This window comes from Lactuca serriola, chromosome 5 (assembly GCF_051521515.1).
Source record: "Lactuca serriola cultivar US96UC23 chromosome 5, Lser_US96UC23_V15, whole genome shotgun sequence".
Taxonomy (NCBI): Eukaryota; Viridiplantae; Streptophyta; class Magnoliopsida; order Asterales; family Asteraceae; genus Lactuca; species Lactuca serriola.
Window position 1 is genome coordinate 308004362 of NC_136412.1, and position 22259 is coordinate 308026620.

At 31.5% G+C, this 22259-nt stretch overlaps 1 pseudogene across 1 annotated transcript in view; it reads right to left on the bottom strand.

Moving 5' to 3' along the window:
* The window catches only part of LOC145054869 (uncharacterized), a 74394-nt pseudogene extending 62722 nt beyond the window's left edge, over window positions 1-11672 (bottom strand). Inside the window, exons 1-20 of the transcript XR_013684991.1 lie at window positions 11474-11672; window positions 11242-11412; window positions 11093-11142; window positions 10688-10772; window positions 10266-10466; window positions 10062-10138; window positions 9823-9910; window positions 9118-9179; window positions 8604-8677; window positions 8142-8228; window positions 7926-8018; window positions 7316-7433; window positions 7143-7221; window positions 3512-3661; window positions 3368-3445; window positions 2887-2942; window positions 2430-2564; window positions 2246-2328; window positions 2092-2171; window positions 1837-2016 (exon numbers count right to left, since the gene is read on the bottom strand). The product of XR_013684991.1 is annotated as an uncharacterized LOC145054869 (transcript). The remainder of the gene's footprint in view (window positions 1-1836; window positions 2017-2091; window positions 2172-2245; window positions 2329-2429; window positions 2565-2886; window positions 2943-3367; window positions 3446-3511; window positions 3662-7142; window positions 7222-7315; window positions 7434-7925; window positions 8019-8141; window positions 8229-8603; window positions 8678-9117; window positions 9180-9822; window positions 9911-10061; window positions 10139-10265; window positions 10467-10687; window positions 10773-11092; window positions 11143-11241; window positions 11413-11473) is intronic.
* Between the last annotated feature and the right edge of the window lie 10587 nt (window positions 11673-22259).

Sequence of the window (22259 nt, forward strand, 5' to 3'; positions counted from 1 at the left end):
AAAGAAATACAAATTACACTGTTTAATTATGTTAGATTTTGAATATAAAATGCTATATATGTTTACCAAAATCAAACAAGTTTAGATTTTCAAAATAATAAAAAAACAAACATGTTTAGTTTTTCGAAGTAGAGTGTGACTAGATAGAAAAAATAATAAAATTACAGTGTCTTAATAAAATGCTATATATGTTTACCAAAATCAAACAAGTTTAGATTTTCAAAATAATAAAAAAACAAACATGTTTAGTTTTTTGAAGTAGAGTGTGACTAGATAGAAAAAATAATAAAATTACAGTGTCTTAATAGATTTGATTATGAAAGTACAATGTTTTAATAGAAGGTTATATACCTTATTAGACATTTTATTGTTACCTTATTAGACATTTTACATGTATATTAAGTAATCAGCAAAGTATAGTTTGGTTTATTACCTTGTCTGTAACACCTCCCATAACTTTAATGTTTTATCATATTCAGATACCCTGAAACCATGTGATACTTTTTAATTAGTATTTTAGTTAGTGAGGGTAGAAGAGTAAATTTACTTGCCTTTCGAGTTGGATCAGAATCCAACAGAAACAGAAAGCAGTTGTTTTGTTTGAAGTAATTGTGTAATGGGCTGTTGAATAGTTCCACCAGCTTCCCTATCAAAACAATAATAGACATGTTAGAAACCACAGCTAAGAAATGGAACCGCGGATTCCGACAGTGTTGGAATTCAAGATTCCATTTCTTGAAGTGTTTGGTTGACAATTTGGATGGAACACACTTCTATTGGATTTCTTGAAATTCCATGTTTGATAATCACAGCTAGGAACTAGAATTGTGGATACCGGTGGGATTGGAATTCGAGATTCCATTGAAATGGTGCCTTTGGTTGAAAATTCGGATGGAATGCAACTTTGTCAAATTCCTTGGTATTTCATATTTGATGGACTTGAACCATTTATTTATAGGGGCAGGTGGAAGGAATGCCAGTTTTGATTCATTCCTCCCTCTTTATTAAAAGACCAAAATACCCTTGTTATATATTGAGATAGAGGGAGGACATTTGATAGCGCAAAGAGAGAGTTGAGAGTGCATGCCTTTTTGATCACGGTTGAAATTTGGACCTAATCATTCCAATAAAACACCTGAAAGCTTATGAATCATTTTTCAAGATGAATAATAATGGATGGAGAGAGAGAGAGAGAGAGAGAGAGAGAGAGATCACTCATGCTCTGTGAGATAAAAATTCTTTATTTCAATTATTAGCAAAATATTGTGTGTATAATAAATAAATAAATAACACAAAGTAAAATGACTAATTAGATAAAGTAAAATGACTTTTTTTGCCCTTATCTTCATCTTCTAAATCTCCTTCATCTTAAATCATAAAAATCAAACCAAATTCAATCAACACCCAAAAATTAAAGAAAAATCAAGATCCAAAAGTATAAAATAAAAATAATTCTAACCTAACAATCTTTTTAGTTTACTGTTCATGGTTTTTTTTAATAAATTTGTTGGTACCTTGGATCTTAATTTTGTTTTAGTTTTAGCTTAATTTTTGAGTATTGGTTTGATTAGAGTTTAAGATTAAAGTTGAGGAATTTTAGGTTTACAGGATGAAGGATAAAAGAAGAGAGGGACAAAATAGTCATATTTCACTTGGATTTCACGAACATTTTGCAATACCAATAGTTCCACCATAGAGAGAAAACTTTCAACAAAACTATACTTTATTGACCCCTTGTGCAGCAAATGAAATATCTTAGATGAAAACCATAAGTTTTGAAATATCACGAGGACGAAATTGTAATTTACTCTATAAATAATAATAGTGGCATGTTACCTGGCAATAACCAAGATCAAAGTTGTAGAATGAGTAAGTCAACAATATATCATTACCTTAAAAACAAAAATAAAATACTTAAATAAAAAAAACCACATTTGAAATGTATGGTTATTTTCATACCACATCTTTCTCAATCAAACCCTTCCTTTCTCTAATTTCTGTAAACCTTTTTATACCCTGCAACATGAAATTGCAATAAATATAAAAACCTCTTTTGGGTGATAGAACTTGGAGGGCAAAATAGTCATTTACCTGCAATTGGTTTTTGATAGTCATGTATTCTAATGTTTTAGCTGAGACAACATACTGCCTCTGTGTAAGAATGCATAAACCTGGAATTGAACAGATTTTAGTTAAAATTAGCCAAAAGGGTCAATGCGTAAATTTCAACAAAATATAAAAAAACCTCTTTTTGCCCCTATAGAATATTCTCTATTTTAAAGCATCTGGATCCATGACTAAGCCTTCATAATCCAAAAAGCTTGACCACTGTATAGCATAAATAGCATTTTTTTTAAATTTATTTTTCTCTTAATTTTTATACGAGTATAAGCAATGTTCATTAGTTTTTACACATAGAAGGCATGTACTTTATTCTTTATCCATAATAGGAGCATATTTTCAGAGAATCTTTTCGGGGATTAGGGTATAGTTATGCTCCTTAAATGTATGACAGATAAGCCAGACTCCTCCACTATACAAGTAAAGAGAAGGGAATGATAGACCTGAAATCAGTAGAACACATTTAAAAAAAAAAAAAAAAATGATAAACATATTTTCAGAGAATGCTACAATCGGGTAGACATCATCTAAAAGTATAATGTTGTAATAAGAAAATAGCTAAAAGTAGCATGCTAAAATTGGGAAAAAATTTCAAAGTACAAACAAAAAGTCGAAAGTCCATTACTGTAATAGAAAGAAAGGATGGACAAATAAATGAAAGTAAGTTGTTATCTATTATTGCATTTAGGCCTAAAAAATAACCTAGAAAAATATTCTTTAAAGTATGGAAAACTAAAAGGCACCCTTGTTTTGTATATTTGTTACCTTTAACTTTGCATCATTAAATAGTGTTTCTCTCAGACTTCACTGCATTCTTACACCTTGCAAAAACCACACACCTAATTGAGAATCAATAAGCCTTGTTGATTGAAAAATACATAAATTTATCTTTCCTATATGGATGGGCCCCATCTCTTCTGCATCTATAGGGAGGGAGACTTATTTCATTACAAGCAATTTCAATGTATTCAAAGTTGTTGTTAAATTGGACTATTCTGCTAAACTTCATTCTCTACTTATCTCACAAAAATCCTTAGATATGATAATTCTGCAATTAGTTTTTCTAACTACAGTGACTTTATAGGAAAAATAATAAATGTAATATTACCCTAAAAAGATTGATTATATATTATTGTTACAGAACCACTGATATTCGATAATGAAAATTGTTACTAATTGGAAAACAAAATTATCTTCTATTAAAGTATTAAGATATATGATGATAAGGTAACAAAAATTGCAATACCTGATCCCCTCCGTTTCTTGTACAGATCACCAGAAAGAATGAGATGAAATCCATACTTTCTTAACATAATTCGTTTGGCTAAAAAAAAAAGGTAACAACAATAAGATATAATATTTTTATTCACAAACAAGAATTGATTATTACCTCATCAGAGATAAGAAAGTACACCCAAACACCCTCTCTTTATATTGACCACTTGTTTTTAACATTTCAAACCACCAAAGACCACACCTTGTGGCTATAATTGGGTAGATTCAAGCTAAATGCAACATTGGCTTCTTTTTATTGTATCATCTACACATCACACAATGAGATTTAGAAACAGAGAACATTACATATACAAAAAAAAAAACACAACATTTTAACGTAACAAAGACTTTGTGTTCTTTATTCTTGGAATCTCAGAAATAAGAAGAGAGGCGATGACATAAACAGGCCCACAAAGAAATCACAACACCTCTTGGTTTGATTAAGATTCAAGACACACTTGTATTTCTAATCGAGTAAAATTACAAATAACAAATTATCTTTCCCTAATTGAATCTTTAATGGCTCAAAAAGTTGTTTGATATTTTAATTTGGTTTGGTTTCAACATTTTCACCCGAAAAACAACTCTTTAACTTAATTAAGACATTTCATCAGACACCTAAAGTGCAGAGTAGGTGATCTAATTCAAAAACCCAACAAAACAAAAGATAAATGGAGGAGAAAAAGAGAAAGAAACCCAGTGAGGGTGTTTGATCTGTTTAAAATTGAATTTTGTACTGTTTAAAATTGTTAATTGCTACCCAAAAGAATTTACCATCTTGATAACTAGCTTGTGTATTGAGTATATATTGAGGATTCTTCTTAAAAAGAAGATCCATCTTTTTCCCAAAAAATTCTCTAAATTGTCAAATTAGTAGTGTAGTTTGTTTGTGAGGGTAGAAGAGTAAATTTACTTAATTGTATCAGAATCCAGTGGAAACAGAAGATCCATAGTTTTGTTTGAAATAGTTGTGCAATGAGCTACCATATCAAAACAATAATAGACATGTTCGAAACCACAGCTAAGAAATGGAATCGCGGATTCCAACAGAGTTGGAATTCGTGATTCCATTTCATGACATGTTTGGTTGACGATTGGGATGGATTTTAGTTATGTTGGATTTTCTTGAAATTCCATTTTTAGTAATCGCTTCGCAGCCAAGAATTGGAATTGTGGATTCCAAGGGAATTGGAATTCGAGATTCCATTCAATGGTGCATTTGGTTGAAAATTCAGACAGAATTCAACCCTGTCAAATTCCTTCAAATTTCAAATTTGATGGACTTCAACCATTCATGAGGGCAGGTGGTTTCAATTTCATTCATTACTCTTTTTTATTAAATGACCAAAATACCCTCCATCACGGTTGAAATTTGGACCTAATCTTTCCATAAAAAAACAAAACACTAGAAAGCATGTGATTCATCTTTCGTGATGAATAATGATATTGGAGAGAGACCACTCAAGCCCTGTGAGAAAAAAAAAATTGTTTCTTACAAATATTAGCAAAATATTGTGTATAACAAAAAAAAAAAAAACCACAAAAAATTAAAACAAAATCAAGATCCATGGTTTTTTTTTTCCAATTTGTTGGTACCCTGGATCTTAATTTTGTTTTAGTTTTAGTTTTAATATTTGGGTTTTGGTTTGATTGGATTATCAGATGGAGATTGAGGAATTTTTAGGTTTAGAGGATGAAGGAGAAAAAGATGGGGACAAAATAGTAATTTCAATTGAACTTCACAGACATTTTGTAACAGCATCAGTTCCAGGGAAAAACCTTGCAACAAAACTACACTTTATCAACCACTTGTGCAACAAAAGAAATATCTAGATGAAAACCATAAGTTTTGAAATATCACAAGGATGAAACTGTAATTTACTCTATAAATAATAATAATAGTAGCAATAACCAAGATGAAAGTTGTAGAACAATTAAGTGAACAATAACATATCATGCAAAAGATAGATACTTTTTTAAGAGAAGTGGTGAATATCTAACATCTGTGTTGTTAAAGTTATTATGCTCCTTAAACATAAAGACAGCTAATTTTTGAAGACAAGTGGTGAATTTTAACATGGAAATGGAAGAGATGAAAAAGACATTGGCAAAATGGTCTTTTTCATAAATTTAACATATAGGCTGTTTGAAGTTGAGACCAAACACATTACACACCATGAAATGAGTAGCGTATTTTCAAAAAGATTGTTATGTTTTTTAGGGAGTTAGGGTTTAATTTGGCTCCTTCAACATATATGATGATTATTTCTAAGGATCTAAGAGAGAAATTTAGTTGAAAATGGAAATGAAAGGGATGAAGATGACAGGGACAAAATGGTCATTTTCATTATTAATTTAACATCTAGGTGGCCACCCAGGTACCAAAAATGTTATGACACCTTGAAATAAGGACCAAAGATTCCCTTTTGGACCTAAAACAATAAGAACATGCATGCTGTTTAACTGTAGCAAGACTCCTCCACTATACAAGTAAAGATAAGTGAATGTTAGACCTAAAATTACATATCAAAAATACAACAGACTACTATCTGTTAGTACTTATAATCTCCATTTTTGTATGCATATTCCATACATTTCAATGAGTAAAAAGAACAATTAACATCCAAATTTTAACAATAATTACATATGTACATAGGGGGAAGGGGGTTTCATGGAAGAGCAAGAGAAAGGCCACTGATATAGACAAGAAAGCATCACTTAATTATGAATTTGACATTAATAACTTTTTAATTAAGTGAACTTTTTAACATAAAAAGTAGATTGAATTCTTTGCTAAAAGAAAGCATTTTTTATCAAGTCAATCATAGATATAGACACAAATCCAGAAAATATAAGACATCATTATCCAGGTAGCACTTTATCAGTGCAGCACATATTTAAAAAAAAAAAAAAAAAAAAAAAAAAAAAAAAAAAAAAAAGGAGGAGGGTTATTTGCCTTGTATCAGGAACAATCCACAATCTGATATAAGCTTTTTTCCAAAATCAGTTGGATATGCTAAATATCAAACCCATCAGATGATGTAATATATCAGGAAAAATTAAAACCCAAAATTTACAAAACATGCAAGAATCTGAGCAAAACCTTTGAAACATGGAGAAACGTAACAGAAATGAGTATACATACAGATTTTAAATGAAGTCAATGTAAAGCATCATGATCTGTGGATGATGCTTATAATCTCCATTTTTGTATCCATAATTTCTTAATAGGTTGAATGTTGAAAGTATAATATTAAAACAATGCCTCGTTAAGTTCGATTTGGAAAAAGAAAACTAGGAAAAGAATTAATAGTATAATGCTATGATTTGAATTTACCTGAGCAATAAGTTTTAAAAATTATACAGCCTTTAACCCCACCCAGTTGCTGATGGAAGAGTGGCATTACCTATATTTCTAGTCAATATGAGTTCTTGAAGATTGTAGCATCATTTCAATAAACTATCTTATCAGAAGGAATCTCTGAGCAACTGCAACTAATCGCAATTTTAACCATTTAAAAGAATTAACTATGACACACAAAATATGAGTTCTTCAATTTATCTGCCACTAAAACAGCGTAACTATGGTGATGAAATGTGGAGCAAAAGAAGAGAAATTACATTAAGAATGTGTATATGAATATGAAATCTAGAGTTGATAAAAAAAAAAACAATCATGGAACAATTAAAATGTTGTTCAATACAAAGAATTGACAAAATAACAAATATAATTAGTATAGAATTACCAGGTGTACCAAATAAGTTCTGATGGCGTTTTCATGCAATATTCAACAGTTCTTTTTGATAAAAAAAGCACATCAATTCCTGAAGATGAAAAAATAAGCACAAGTTTTAGGAACAGAGGGGTATTTCAGGAAATACACAAACAGGGTCATAGAGCTACCTGTTGTTCACTTACATATTGTTTCCATGCTTTGTCAGGTTGTAATCAGTGGCAATTTGATAAAGCAAGTTCATAATTTCATAACATGAAGGCATAATCACCCAACACCCTTTTCTGAGATTCAATAATGTACCTTTAAACATTAACACAGAAAAGCTAAATAAGAACATAAAAAGCATCAAGTGTTTTATAGTGTTAAGGTTAACTTTGATTCGCAGAAGCATCTTCTTTTCCTTTTCTCCACCATAAAAATGTTATGTATTTCTAAAACCTTTTCTTGTTGCAGAGTAATGAATGCAATTTGTCAAAGGAATTGGAACTAAGAATATCAGAGTAATGTAAGGGAACTTGTGCTTCACAGAATATTTTTGAAAAAATCAGCTACACAACACTCAGGGACCAAAAACGTAATATTACTCTAAGAAGATTGATAAACCATTCATCTATTGTTTCCAGAATCATTGATATTCGATAATGAATAGTAAAACAAAATTATCTATTTAATTATTCAGATATACAAAAACTGCAATACCTTGATTGCATTTCTTGTACAGATCACTAGAAAGAATTTAAGTTTTTTTAACAAAATTAACATTTTTATTCACAAAAGGGAAACGATTATTACCCCATCAGAGATACAGCATCCTCTTGTTTTTAACATTTCAACCCACCAAAGAACACACCATGTGGCATTTCCCTTCCCTGATGTCCCAATTCACTAAATAAAACAACACTTTTCAAAATAAATAAAAGAAATGAATAAATTACAAATATATATATATATATATATATATATATATATATATATATATATATATATATTCAAAAAAAACAGGTCTACTAAATAACTGCTGAAGGTGTTTTCCATGCAATATTCAACATCTTTATTTGATTGGATCAACATGAAGTATGTTAATCCCATCATTTCCTGAAGATAATAAATAAACACAAGTTTTAGGTTAGGAACAGATGGGTATTTCTGGAAATACACAAACAGGGTCAGAGACTCATATGATCTTTTTGTAATCAGTGGTAATCACCCAGCACCCTTATTTGAGATTCAATGCAATAACCACACACCTTATTGAGCATCAATAATAAGCCTTACTGATTATAAAATACAAATGAAAATACAATGTCAAGTTTTGTCCCCCCATGAAGTCTAAAACAAACAACAATTTTGACATGATGTGATTAAGTCCAACTGAGCCACCATAATACCATCTTTTTCCAAAAAAAAAAAAAGCCTTTCTAAATTGTCAAATTAGTAGTGTAGTTTGTGAGGGTAGAAGAGTAAACTTACTTGCCTTTTTGAATTATATCAGAATCCAGTAGAAACAGAAGCAGTTGTTTTGTTTGAAGTAGTTGTGAAATGAGCTGCCATATCAAAACAGTAATAATATACATGTTAGAAACTGCAGCTAAAAAATGGAATCACAGGTTCCGACAGAATTGGAATTCGAGATTCCATTTCATGACGTGTTTGGTTGACAATTGGGATGGAATTCAGTTCTGTTGGATTTTCTTGAAATACTATTTTTAGTAATCGATTTGCAGCCAAGAACTCAAGGAAATTAGGGTAAGAAAATGGAATTCAAGATTCCATTCAATGGTGCCATTTGGTTGAAAATTCAGACAGAATTCAACTCTGTCAAATTCCTTCAAATTTCAAATTTGATGGACTTCAACCATTTATGAAGGCAGGTTGGTTTCAATTTCATTACTCTTTTTTTTTATTAAATGACCAAAAAGCCCTTGATCACGGTTAAAATTTGGACCTAATCTTTCCATTAAAAAAAAGAAGAAAAACAAAACACCAGAAAGCTTGTGATTCATCTTTCATGATGAATAATGATAGTGGAGAGAGATCACTCAAGCCCTGTGAGAAAGAAAAAGATTATTTTTTACAAACATTAGCAGAATATTGTGTATAATAAAAAACTAAAAAAAAAAAAACAAACACAAATAATTAACAATCAAATTTAGTTTTGCTGCAAGGTTCGTCTCTGGCGGCATTAAAAAAAAGGTTTTAAAGTAAAATGACTCTTTTGCCCTAATCTTCATCTTCTCAATCTCCTTCATCTTAAATCATGATAAAAATAAATAAAATAAAATAAAAATTAAAAAAAAAAAAAAAAAAAAAGAAAAAAAAGAAACTAACCTAACAACCTTTTGGTTTTCTGTTTTTTTCTTCAGTTTGTTGGTACCCTGGATCTTAATTTTGTTTTAGTTTTAGTTTAATTTTTGGATTTTGGTTTGATTAGAGTTTAAGATAGAGATCGAGGAATTTTAGGTATATAGGATGAAGGAGAAAAAGACGGGGGCAAAATAGTCATATTTCACTTGGACTTCACTGGCATTTTGCAACACGAGCAGTACCAGGGACAAACCTTGCAACAAAACTATAATTTTATCGACCTCTTGTGCAACAAATGAAATATCTAGATGAAAACCATAACTTTTGAAATATCACAAGGACAAAATTGTAATTTACTCTATAAATAATAATATTGGCATGTTACCTGGCAATAACCAAGATCAAATTTGTAGAACGAGCAAGTCATCAATATATCATGCACATTTGGATTATCATCACCCTCATAGAATGAGCTGTCACAAACCACATTTTAAATAATTTGAAATGTATGGTTATTTTCATATATTCGATAATGAAAATTATCTATTAAGTACTAATTGGAAAACAAAATTATCTTTTATTAAAGTATTAAGATATATGATAAGGTAACAAAAATTGCAATACCTGATCCCATTTCTTGTACAGATCACCACCAGAAAGAATGAGATGAAATCCATACTTTCTTAACATAATTCGTTTGGCTAAAATAAAAGGTAACAACAACAATAATCACAGCTGAATGAAGAGGTTCCAACAAAAAAAAATGAAGTTTTTTAACAAAAATCCCATATATAATACTTTTTATTCACAAAAGGGATTGATTATTACCTCATCAGAGATACGAAAGTATACATCAGCACCTCTTTATATTGACCACTTGATTTTAACATTTCAATCCACCATGAGGCATTTCCTTCCCTGATGTAAAGATCTACCAGGCATACTAAATAAGTACTGAAGGTGTTTCTGTGCAATATTCAGCATCTTTTTTGATTGATTCAACATGAAGTTAGTTAATCCCATCATTTCCTGCAGATAATATATATATAAGCACAAGTTTTTAGGAACAGAGGGGTATTTCTGGAAATAAACAAACAGAGTTACAGACTCATATCTTTTGTAATTCAGTGGATAGAAGACGGAAATCACCCAACACCCTTATTTGAGATTCAATGGAACTAAAAACGTATCTTTGTAGTAGCCTTGAAACAAAAAACTCAGCATATAAATTGTTAAAAAAATCACAACACCTCTTGGAAGTATTCCTCATTTGATTAAGATTCAAGCTTACTTTCCTTATGCCCCCAAAAAATCAATTTTCAATCTCTAAAAATCCTGCAGTAAGAAAATTACAAACATAAGTCCATATATTTTTGTAGCAATGACAATCAAAATCTGTTTCAAATATGGAAATTTAACACTTCAGCCTAACCTATATTAATTATAGGCAACTCTTAGTTAGAACCAAATACACTTCTATTTCTAATTGAGTTAAAACTACAAACAATAAATTTTCTTTCCCTGATTCAATCTCTAATAGCTCAATAATTTAATCCAATAACATTAAGACATTTCATCAAACACCTAAAGTGCACAGAAGAAGAATCTACAACTAAACAGTACTTTTTTGGGTTTCAAGACTATTTAAACTTAACTATTGTTGGACCAATCATCTTCATTTGATGGGTGCTTTCTATTAGGTGGCCTGCTTCAAAAAACCAACAAAACAAAAAATAAATGGACGAGAAATAGAAAGAAAAAAGAAAACCAGAAATCGGAGGAGAAAAGAGACAACTAAACTCACAGCCTAGAAATCAGAGGAGAAAGACATGTGCTCGTTTTCTTGATCGATGATGATGGTGAACCAAACTGACATCGGACCAGACGTCATACTACAACTACAAAGAATAAAGGTACAACCCAATAGCCCCAGTGATGAAGGGAGGCCTGAAGATGTTAGCCTAATTTAAAATACCTAACAAAAACAAAAACGAAATCAATGAAATACACACACAAAAAAAAATCAAGAACGTTACCTAACAGAGGAAGAGGGAAACGCAGAGGATTGTTTAACGTCGGGGAATGAAAGAAAGAGGAAACGGTGGTGTCGATAGAAGAAAAAGAACCTCCAAATAAAACCCTCTTCTTCAAAGAAAAGAAACATGTATGTATGTTGTTTTGAGAGAAGCCAGAGGGATGAGTGAAGAAGGTTATTTTAAGCGCGAATACACCGACCCAACCCTTTCGACTTCCGATTTCTAACGGTTCTTTCTTTAAAACATTTCCATTTATCTTAAACCACCTCACCCTTAAGGCCTTAACTTTTGTTTTTTACTTTTTAAACCACATTTTTATCTTTTACTAAAAACTGGTCCTTACATTTTTTATTCTACGCTTTGACCTGTCTTTTTTTTTATTTTTATTACAAATTAGGTCTAAACTTGTTTTTTTTACAACTTTCTTTTTATATGTTTTCTAAAATTTAGGCTTTTTAAAAAAGTTTTTTTTGTTACAACTTTACAAAATTTGATTTTTCACAAATATTCTTTTATTTGTGTTTCACATATGTTTTTTTTAGATTTCTCTGATTTTATAAATTATATTTTTTTAATTCGTTTTCTATATTCTACAAAAATTATTTTCTACATCTTTGTTTTTTTTTCAAATTATTTTTAAGAAATTAGTATTCTTTAGAAAATTATTTTTTAAAAAGATTTATATCTTCGTTTTTATGCATGTATTCAAAAAAACTGTATTTAAATAATTATTATTTTTAAAATTTTATTTACTATTTTTTACATATTCGTTTTCATGCGTCTATAGTTATAAAAACGTGTAGGAGTTGTGATTTTTTTTTCTTGACATATTTGCTTTTAGAAACCAAAAGATAATCTTTTTAAGGAATGCATTTTTATATTACAGTTAAATATAATCCTACTATAGATGCTTATTGTAGAAACTATATTTTCCGCAAGATATATTATGTCCCATCCAAATTTCTTTGTTTTACAATTTTGGAATGGTGAAAACATTTAAATATTTCAAAAGGATGCCTATCCTTAACTCAAGCAATAGAACATTTAAAAGGCCTCTCGTTTTCATAATCGTTAAACTATCTACCAATATATAACTAAATAATATATAATTAAAGAAAAACGAAAATGTTGAAATATTTAAAATATCGAAAAATTCAATCACTATCTAGACTTCAACCATCATCCTAAAGAACCAAAAATTATGAATCTTTCAAACTCAAAACTCAAAACCCTCACTCCATTCCTATCATGAACTATTTGTTTTCTTCTCTTTCACAATCATTTCTTCTTCGGCCCCATTGTGTCGTTAAGTTTATATCCACGTCATCGAGACACTACTCACATTGATACTCTCTATGTGGACGAGCGTGTGTCGCTTCATAATCATGGTTTGTTGATTGCTCGCCGCTCTTGCGAATTGTTTCTCATACTCGCTATTTTTTGTTCTCATCGCTCCTCTTTTTTTTATCAAACTTGTAGATATTTTATCTTTATTTGTTAGAAAACATAGGTTGAAATCTACTCTATTGGTGTAACGGAATATAGAAAAATAAAAGTTTATTAGCCTATTGAGTGTAACTAAGAGACAAATGACTTCAACAACAATTTGAGAGTTATTGATGGTTATTTTGTAACATCAAGCAAGTAATAGTTAGATATTTAATTTATATATAATATTTACTGAAACTTAAATAAAATTTGAATAGAAAAGAAAGTTGTCAATTAATTATATATGTCGTCATTAGGGATGACATCGGTCTGAAACCATATTGAACTATATCGAAAACCGAAAACCAAGAACCAATTTAGTGGAAAATGGAGAATTGAAAAGAGGATTATATACCTCATTTCCGGTTCTAGTTCGATTCTACAAGTGTGCTCTTTAAGGATGTGCGGTTTTGGACCCAGCCCCATCCGGACTTAGAACCAAAGAGATTTAAAACAAAGAGAACATCACACATATACAAAACATAGGAAGAGGGGCGATAACATAAAAAGGCCCACAAAGAAATCACAACACCTCTTGGAAGTATCCTCATTTGATTAAGATTCAAGCTTACCTTCCTTATGCTCCCAAAAATCAAATTTCATTCTCTAAAATCATGGTAAGAAAATTAAAACATAAGTCCAAATTTTATTTGTAGTAATGACAATCAAAAACTGTTTACACTATGCAAATTATACAGTTTATCCTAGTGTATATTAATTGGAAAGGAAACCTAACTTAATTAAATAGAAACACACACTTTTATATGCAACTTTTATTTAGAACCAAAATACGCTTCTATTTCTAATTAAGTTAAAAACAATAATGATATGTTTTCTAACATTTTATACACACTAGTTATGGCAACAGAAGCAATATAAAATCCTATGTGTACATGCACCCTAAAGGATATAAGTTTATTCTATTATAGCAACCTACTTATGAAAAATAACAGAAGAATTACTAACCTCTTGATCTTCTTGATCTTTTGGGAGACTCCTCAACTGAGATTTGATCACAACCACCTTTGCTTGTAGGAAGACTCCTCAGAAGGAATCCCTTTTTGTTTCACAACCAAGACTCCAAGAGAGTACCAAAAATAAACTAGGATGAGGGTCAATTTCACAAACTCTAAGAGGGTAAGAAATCGTCCACTAAAAAAAAGGGGGGAGAGAAGGACGGCGAAAAATCAAGCCAAGGTTTAAGGAGAATGAAAATCTCACGCACTCTATTTATAGCATGGATCCTTGCATTAGTTTCATCCCCCATCCCATGTTGGATGGAGTGAATTTTGAGTTTCCCATCTCATATGGGAAGAAGTGATTTTCGAATTTCCCCTTATCCTTAAGGGTTTAGGAACATTCCAGTCAATTAACATTTAACTACTTAATATTCAACCATTTAATTAATTAAAACTATAATTAATTCCCAAAATAATTTCTAATTAAATTGTTAAACTGTAATAAATTAACAAACTTATTTTCTCCTATTTATTTTTTCTCAATTGGTTCATGAAGGCAAACCGAAAGGATTGTGTTATTATTAGAAAATATTATCAATAGTTAATGACCTTATACACTATTTCCAACAAATAAATTATATTTCCCTAATTAAATCTCTAATAGCTTAATAAGATGTTTAATATTTTAATATGGCGTGTGATTATTTACTTCTCTTTACATAATTTAATTGGAAAATGACGTTGTAGTCCTATAATGTTTTTGGAGTTGGTTTAACCAGTGTCTAAACATTTTTTGTTGCTTTTATGGGGAGCATAAGATCATTTTTTTCGGGTCTAATTGGTCATCATGAAAGAATCGAAAGGGTAAACCGGTGACATCTTTGCCACCTCATTTAATTTTTTCCATGTATATACTGATTGTATTGGTTAGGTTTTTAGTTATCCCAAATTGTCTATCCTTTTACTTTATCATTTTCCTTCGAGTGAAAACCCTTACTCCATTTTCTCTCTTCAAACATGGTTGTATACATCATTGTCGATCTGCACTTCCAAGGTATATTTTCCAAATACCCCATACGATATACCGATGATATTAATTAGAGGTTAGAGAACATTTGTAGCATCCCAAAAATCACAACAATTTAAAACTTTAAAAAACAACCCATAATTATAAAAATATTTACAAAATCAGTGTTTCCAAATTGTTTATCGAATATCAGAGTAGCCCAAAATCATAATGTCATCAGACGGGAGGATGTGTACAGTCACGTATTTGCCTTCCCGTGATCATCAGAAGTACCTGAAACCATAAACTAAAACAATAAGCCAAAGCTTAGTGAGTTCCCCAAAGTACCACCATACAAACGGATAACATATACAATCAAACAATTCGGGTCCAAGCAACCATTGGGTTGGAATACCCCAGGCCCAATCAACATCCGAGTCCAGTCATCCTCGGGATGGAATACCCTTGGGCCCAATCAACCATTAGGTTGGAATCCTAGGCCCAGTCAACCTCCGGGTTCAGTCGTCCTCGGGATGGAATACCCCAAGTTCGAATGCCAATATACAACGGGTCTATTCATCCTCGGGATGGAATACCCTTGGGACCAATCAACCATCGGGTTGGAATGCCCTCAGTCTGTTGGCTCACGCATATAGCAGTAAAGCCTCAACCACAAATCAAAATATGTGCACATATAATAGATAAGCATATAACCGGCCAACAAACTATCAGATAGATCTAACAAATCACCACAGCATAACAACATACTATCACAAAGTAGGATATCCAATCCAATGGGCCGACCTTGGTGCCTTCGACTCGTAAGTATAGTGAGGAAAACTCACCTCGCAGTCTGACGAATACCTGAACAACACACCGCTCTGAATACAAGTTCTACAGGTCTCCTATTCAACAGATATAGACCCAGGCTTAACCATAGCTTGAAATACCCAAAATACCCTTAAGTCAAACTTGGTCAAAAAGTCAACGGTCAACGAAAGTCAATAGTCAACAGACCCTCACGACATGACCATCTATAGCTCACGCCATGAGCCACTGCAGGACAAAATAGTCGGGTCTTGCACTCCTCACGACATGACATGCATCTTCCTCACGTCGTGAGATTCTTCTGAGTGCCAATTTGATCCAAAAACTTCTTAATCCATTAAACCACTACTCCATCTTTTCTAGGAGGCTTCCTAGCACTCCTAGGGTCATAAAAACTGATGCTTTAAGGTTTTGCATGGCCAATACAAGACTTGAGCTCAAACTAGGTTATTTATGAAAAAAAATGAAGTAATTTCTCAAGCATGGACTCAAACATCCTTCAAACTTCAGATCCATAACATATAAGCATCAAGGGACCCTAAGGACCCATAAAGTTGCCAACTTTATGGAGTCCCAACACTCTAACTCTCAAGATCCTAGATAAATATGAATAAAACCTTAGATATATCAAGGAGGAAACATAAAGCTTGGATCTTGATTAATCACATTGGTCCATAAGTGTAGCTAAAGGTTGCAAATGGAACTCCCAAGCTGAAAATATGCTTTCATGGGGATCTCTTCCTCTTCAAACCACCAAAACTCCACCAAAAGCTCAAGAAACACAAAGAGAGGCTAGGTTTAGGGTTTTTCTAAGTTTAGGGACAAAGCAGGTTGTTTGGAACCCTAAAATGAAGTTAATGGGGTTTTAATACGAAGGAAACCCTAAAAGATCGTGGGCTTGGGTTGCAGCGTATCTCACGTCGTGAACCCCCCCCCCCCTCATGGTCACGTCGTGAGTCTTGGTTTTACCCAAAAACCATGCCTTTGAATCCTTGAAACCCTAAATCCATCCAATCAGGAAACCAGGTGTTACAACATTGACTTCGCATGCATGGAAAACGATGAGTGTTATGAATTCGTTGAAAGATTCACAGAAGAAATTTATGAGAAGCTCCATTATTGTCTTCTTGATGTTAATTTTCCAAAAGGTTTGAGTTTAATTTGGATTGGTCTTGATTATGCCGACTTTTATAGCCATTGCGTTGAATATAGTTGTGAAATCCCCATATATGTTAACCATTTTGGTAATACTAACATACATTTTGGAGTGATATTAGTGTAGTGATGGCGCTAGATCAAATATCATGTTTGGATGGAAAGTTTCTAGTGATGGGGAACAATGATTAAGTACCACTTTCGAAGGATGACGCATATACCTGTAAGTTACATCGTCAGAGTAGCGAACGCAACACATCAGGGGAAATGTTACGAGTGAGAGTCGTGCCTCACTTTGTGCACCAGGTCAAGTCGGTCACATTAGTAGTGAATGAGATTCTTATCTCTTGGGTTACTGTTGGACCTAAAGCGAGGAAGGGTCGAGTCGATCACTTAGTAATGAACGGGGTTTTATGAGAGGAGGTTTCACGTTCGGGTTAGTGATGGACCCATACATTGGGATTGTGATGATAAATATTTATAAAATATTAAAATATGAATATAAAGGTAAATAACAACTAAGGGTCTGTTTGGTAGGATCTGAATTTTTTAGATTTGAATTTTTAAGAGGTCTGAATTTCTAAGAAGGTCTGAATTTTAAGATCCGAATTTTAATATGTTGTTTGGTTGGAACATTTGAATTGTTGTGTTGAATTCTAAAAATAACCATTTTACCCTTTTGTATTACTTTTTGCTGAATAATTATAAAAAAAGTATAAACACCATACAGAATCCAAATTAACATAAATCAAAATTTATCTTCAATAATTTGTAATGATCTTTTTGAGATATATTTGCAAAAATATCATCATTTTTTATATCCCAAGGATCTAAAAGTAAAAAAAAAAAAAAAAAAAAAAAAAAAAAAAAAAAGACAATATACTTGACATTGAAGGTTAAAATTTGGTCCATCATTACGTCAAACACGCTAGTCCATCAAAAATTTCTTTCAAACATTTCAACCTGTAAATCCAAATTCAACAAATAAGCTCAACGGAAAGTTATATAATCATTAATGTAAATTGAATGAATGATCTTTACATAAGTAGGCTTAGGTTGAAATTCAACATTTCCAAAAATCACTTTAAACATATATATAGAAATTGCATACCAAATTCATCACCAACTTTTCAAAGTATGTTGTTATAATCGATAGTTTGTCAAAATCTCCAATTGTTATAACTTATAGAAACTACTTTCAACTCACACAAAGTTCACGCAAAATTTCTAGATAATGATGCACCATCACTTATGTATCAAACTCCGTATGATAACCACAAAGCTTAGTGAGTTCCCCAAAATACCACACACAAGATATCACAAATAATCAACCATGGGTTATCAGCAACCCTGAAGACTACACGAAGTCTCAGTGGGCAAACAGCACGCCCGGTGGTTATCATCAACCCTAAAGACTACTTGAATTCTCAGTAGGCAAACAACATGCCTAGGTGGGTTATTAACATCCCTAGAGACTACCCGAAGTCTGATTACACGGTAACACATATCACAATAACAACAAGTGAGACCCAACTACATCACACATACACACACATACACATACACACACACACACACACACATATATATATATATATATATATATATATATATATATTACCACATAGGCTCATACAAACATTCAAGAGTCACAAAGACAGTTAGCATCCTACATACACAATTTAGTCAGTCGGCATTGATGTCTTCGACTCACAAGCACAGGGAAAAGACTCACCTCAAACTGCTAAAACAACCAGATAAATGCTCGGACTACTGTTATGGGAAACCTCTATACTAAATATCATTAAATAATATCCTAATTAATAATCAGGTCATAAACCATAACCGGGCCCTGCCCAAAGACACCCAAAAGCCTAAAGCGGCCCAAATTCCTAAATGGTGCCCAAAGCCCATTATGGACCAAAATCCAAGGAGGCCCAAGGCCTATCAATGACCCAAAACCCTAATAGTCCAAAAATGGTCCAAAACTCAAAAGTCAACAAAAGTCAACAGCCGTTGATTACGCCCGCAGTACTCAAACTTACGCCCTGCATACTCCATCTTTGGCTAGTACGTGCGACGTACAAACTGGGTACACCCAACTTACTCCATAGCCAACCCACATCACCATTAAGTGCTTAATTAGTTAAGCCATTATGTCTAATTCTAAATCTGATCCTAAATGATGTCTTAACACGTAAAGTTGGCAAGTTTACTCCTTTACATGTCTTAATGGGAGCAAATACTCAATAAAATCCATAATAAGCACCCTAATTCATGCATGATCAAATATAACTCATCAATATTGCATTTTTATAAACAAGGGACCTCAAAAATGTTAAGATCTATTATCCTTATCTTCTAGAGTAGCTCATACTCTCATGCAAGACTTACAGGACCATAAAAAAGCACAAAAAGAAGCCTTAACTAGATCTAACAAAGAGAACCATCAAGTTAAGAGCTTCATACCTCAAAAATCTTTCCAAGTTGATGATGATTCTGGATCCACAAGCTCTAGCCACATCAATGCAACTTCCAAGAGTTCCTCTTCTTTCAAAATCACCAAAAATACCCTCAAAGTTCACTTCTAAGCTCAAAATACTCAAAGAGCAATTAGGGTTTCGTTCTTATGGTTTGGGGAGGTGGGGGTGAAAGATCTAATATGTCCAAGAGTCATTATAGAATGATATTGCTAATAACATATGATCATATAGGGTCACACCTTATAGCAAGTTACCATCAATTGATTATTTATTAGTATAATTTGGTTATTAATAAATATATAAACACTTATATTTAATTGGAAGACAACTATTTCATGGAAATAATATTTTACTAATTAGGCATTTATATTTGTGGAAATAATATTTATTAGAGAAATAACAACTTATAAAATATATCATAAAATATGATTATTTATAAGTTATATATAATTATAACTTAATAAACTAGCTAGAGTTTATTTATATATAAAAGGTGGTTTTATAATTGATGGTTTTCTCTTAATAAACTAGCTAGATTATTTGTTTAGTTGATGAAATCTTTGTTTTTGGAAAACATGGATAGTTTTCTCTTTGCAAGAAAAATTCATACATATTTTCTATGACAACTTTAAAATGTTTATAATTGTTATTTTTGACCAAAAGTTTAAATGCATTTTTTTGGTCATAAAAGTTGTCTTAGAAAAACAAATAGTTGTTTTATATGTTTTTGAGTATATAAGTATGTATGATGTGCATAAACTAGTTATGGACCTTTGTGTTATTGCATGTGTTGATTTATTTAAAACTAAACTCAAGCAGTTGGTACTTAAATGTTAGTCTAATATTTGTAACTTGATTGCAGATATTTAGAGAAGAGTAACTAGCTGAGCACAAACAAGTTGGAACTGCACTCTCGAAGTTTAGTTTATTATTTATGCTTAGAACATCGATTGCTTTTAATATAAAATAATGTTTGTTTTGGAACAATGTATGTTTTAAATTTAGCATGTCTAAATATTTATGTCTCAATTATTTATTTAAATGTTTGATTATTTACTGGATCGTTTTTCATAACGATAATAGTCATATTCTGAAATGATTAACTTTTATTTATGAAACTAGATCTCTTAATAGAATTATAAAGTAAATATCAATATTTTACAAATAAAATCAAGTTCTATACACAAGCACTTTTGACTTAAACTTGTTTTAAATCAAACTCATCTTTGACATTGTTATCTTTATTATATAAATGGGATTCATATATTCCAACTTCAAGAAAAGGATCTTTGAAAGCAAATAATATAGTTTATTTGACATATGTGAACCTTATTTATATATAAAAGATTCCTAATAATATTTTCACTAAAGTGTAAAGAAAATAATTATTGAGGAACTATACACCTTGGTGTATGACTTCATTTCTAATGAATGTCTATGATTAAGCACAAGATACAATCCAGTAATACCATCTAAAGCCTTCGTGAATTAAATTTTACTTGATATAGTTTACTTTCTAATCAGTAGAAATGTCCTCATTTTAACCTTTTTGGGATTATACTTCAGTCGTTATTAATTGTATCTAGAATACAAACACCAACTAATTACATAATTGTAGAATATTCTAAAAGGGCATTTATATTATTATATACAAACCCTGCAACCAAACCCATCCCTTTTCTTCCTCCGGATATGAGAGACTCAATGTTAGAACTAAGACAATGCCGATGATAAAAATATCGAGTCCCACCATCCCATCCCCATTTCTTCACCCTCTTTCTTCATTTTTGTTACATGAACTCCGATAACCACCACTAATATATTAAAAAAAAACGAGCACCATCGATATATTCAACCTAACACCATCAACACTACAAGATGAATCAAATTTGGAAAACAAAACCCATTTGATTTCAAACCCAGAAAAAGAAAAACGATTTATATCCTCATGATTTCCAAGTTTTCCGACCCTCGTTGCGTTCTTGAGGTCTGAGATGTTGATTGAAATGAATTCGGCCCTGATGATGGAGACGATATCGTTGGAGGTGTCGATTTCAAACTTTTACATGCCAAACTTTCATATGAATTAAAAATGAAGGTGTCGTCGGTACCATGGATAGGTGTCGCTGGTTGAGATAAGAAGGACAACATATGATGGTTTGGATGGTTAGCTGGTTTAGGGTAAAAAAAAAAGGAATGATTGGAAGGAGGAATGACCAACGTCTTTCCCCTGAACACAATCGCCAACGAAGTTTTTGGTCGTCGGCGGCAATAATTTCAGTGGAACAAAGGAGGTGGCGCCGAAGAGAAAGTAGAAGAAGGAAAGGGGAACTAATGTTGGTCCGGAGATTTAGGTTTTCTTTTCATTCTTCACTACAATGATCTTAGAAAAAGACTAGGGGCCCACGTCTATTTTATAATTTTCTTTTATAATTTTATTTAAAAAGTTAATAAAAACAAAACAATTAAAATTATAGATAAGGATATATTGGTTATTTTAAGTCGGCTAGGGAAATAGTATTAGAAAAAAGTTAGGATTGAAATGATTTTACAAAAAGTTCGTTACCTAGATGTGTACAAAAAAAATAGTTACCTAAATGTAAACATACCGAAAATGTAAGAGTAAATTACACGAATGGTTCTTGTGATTTGGGTAATTTGTGCGTTTGGTCCCTAACTTATTTTTTAACTTGGATGATTCTTGTTGTTTATTTTTGTTGTGGGTTTGGTCTCTGTTTTATCTCAAAAGACTATCATGCCCTTTTTAATTTATTTTTTAAATAATTTTCTTATTTATGTTGTTATTTTTTTATATATTTTAAAAAGTTAATAGACCTCAGATATACATATCTCCCCACCCTAAATCT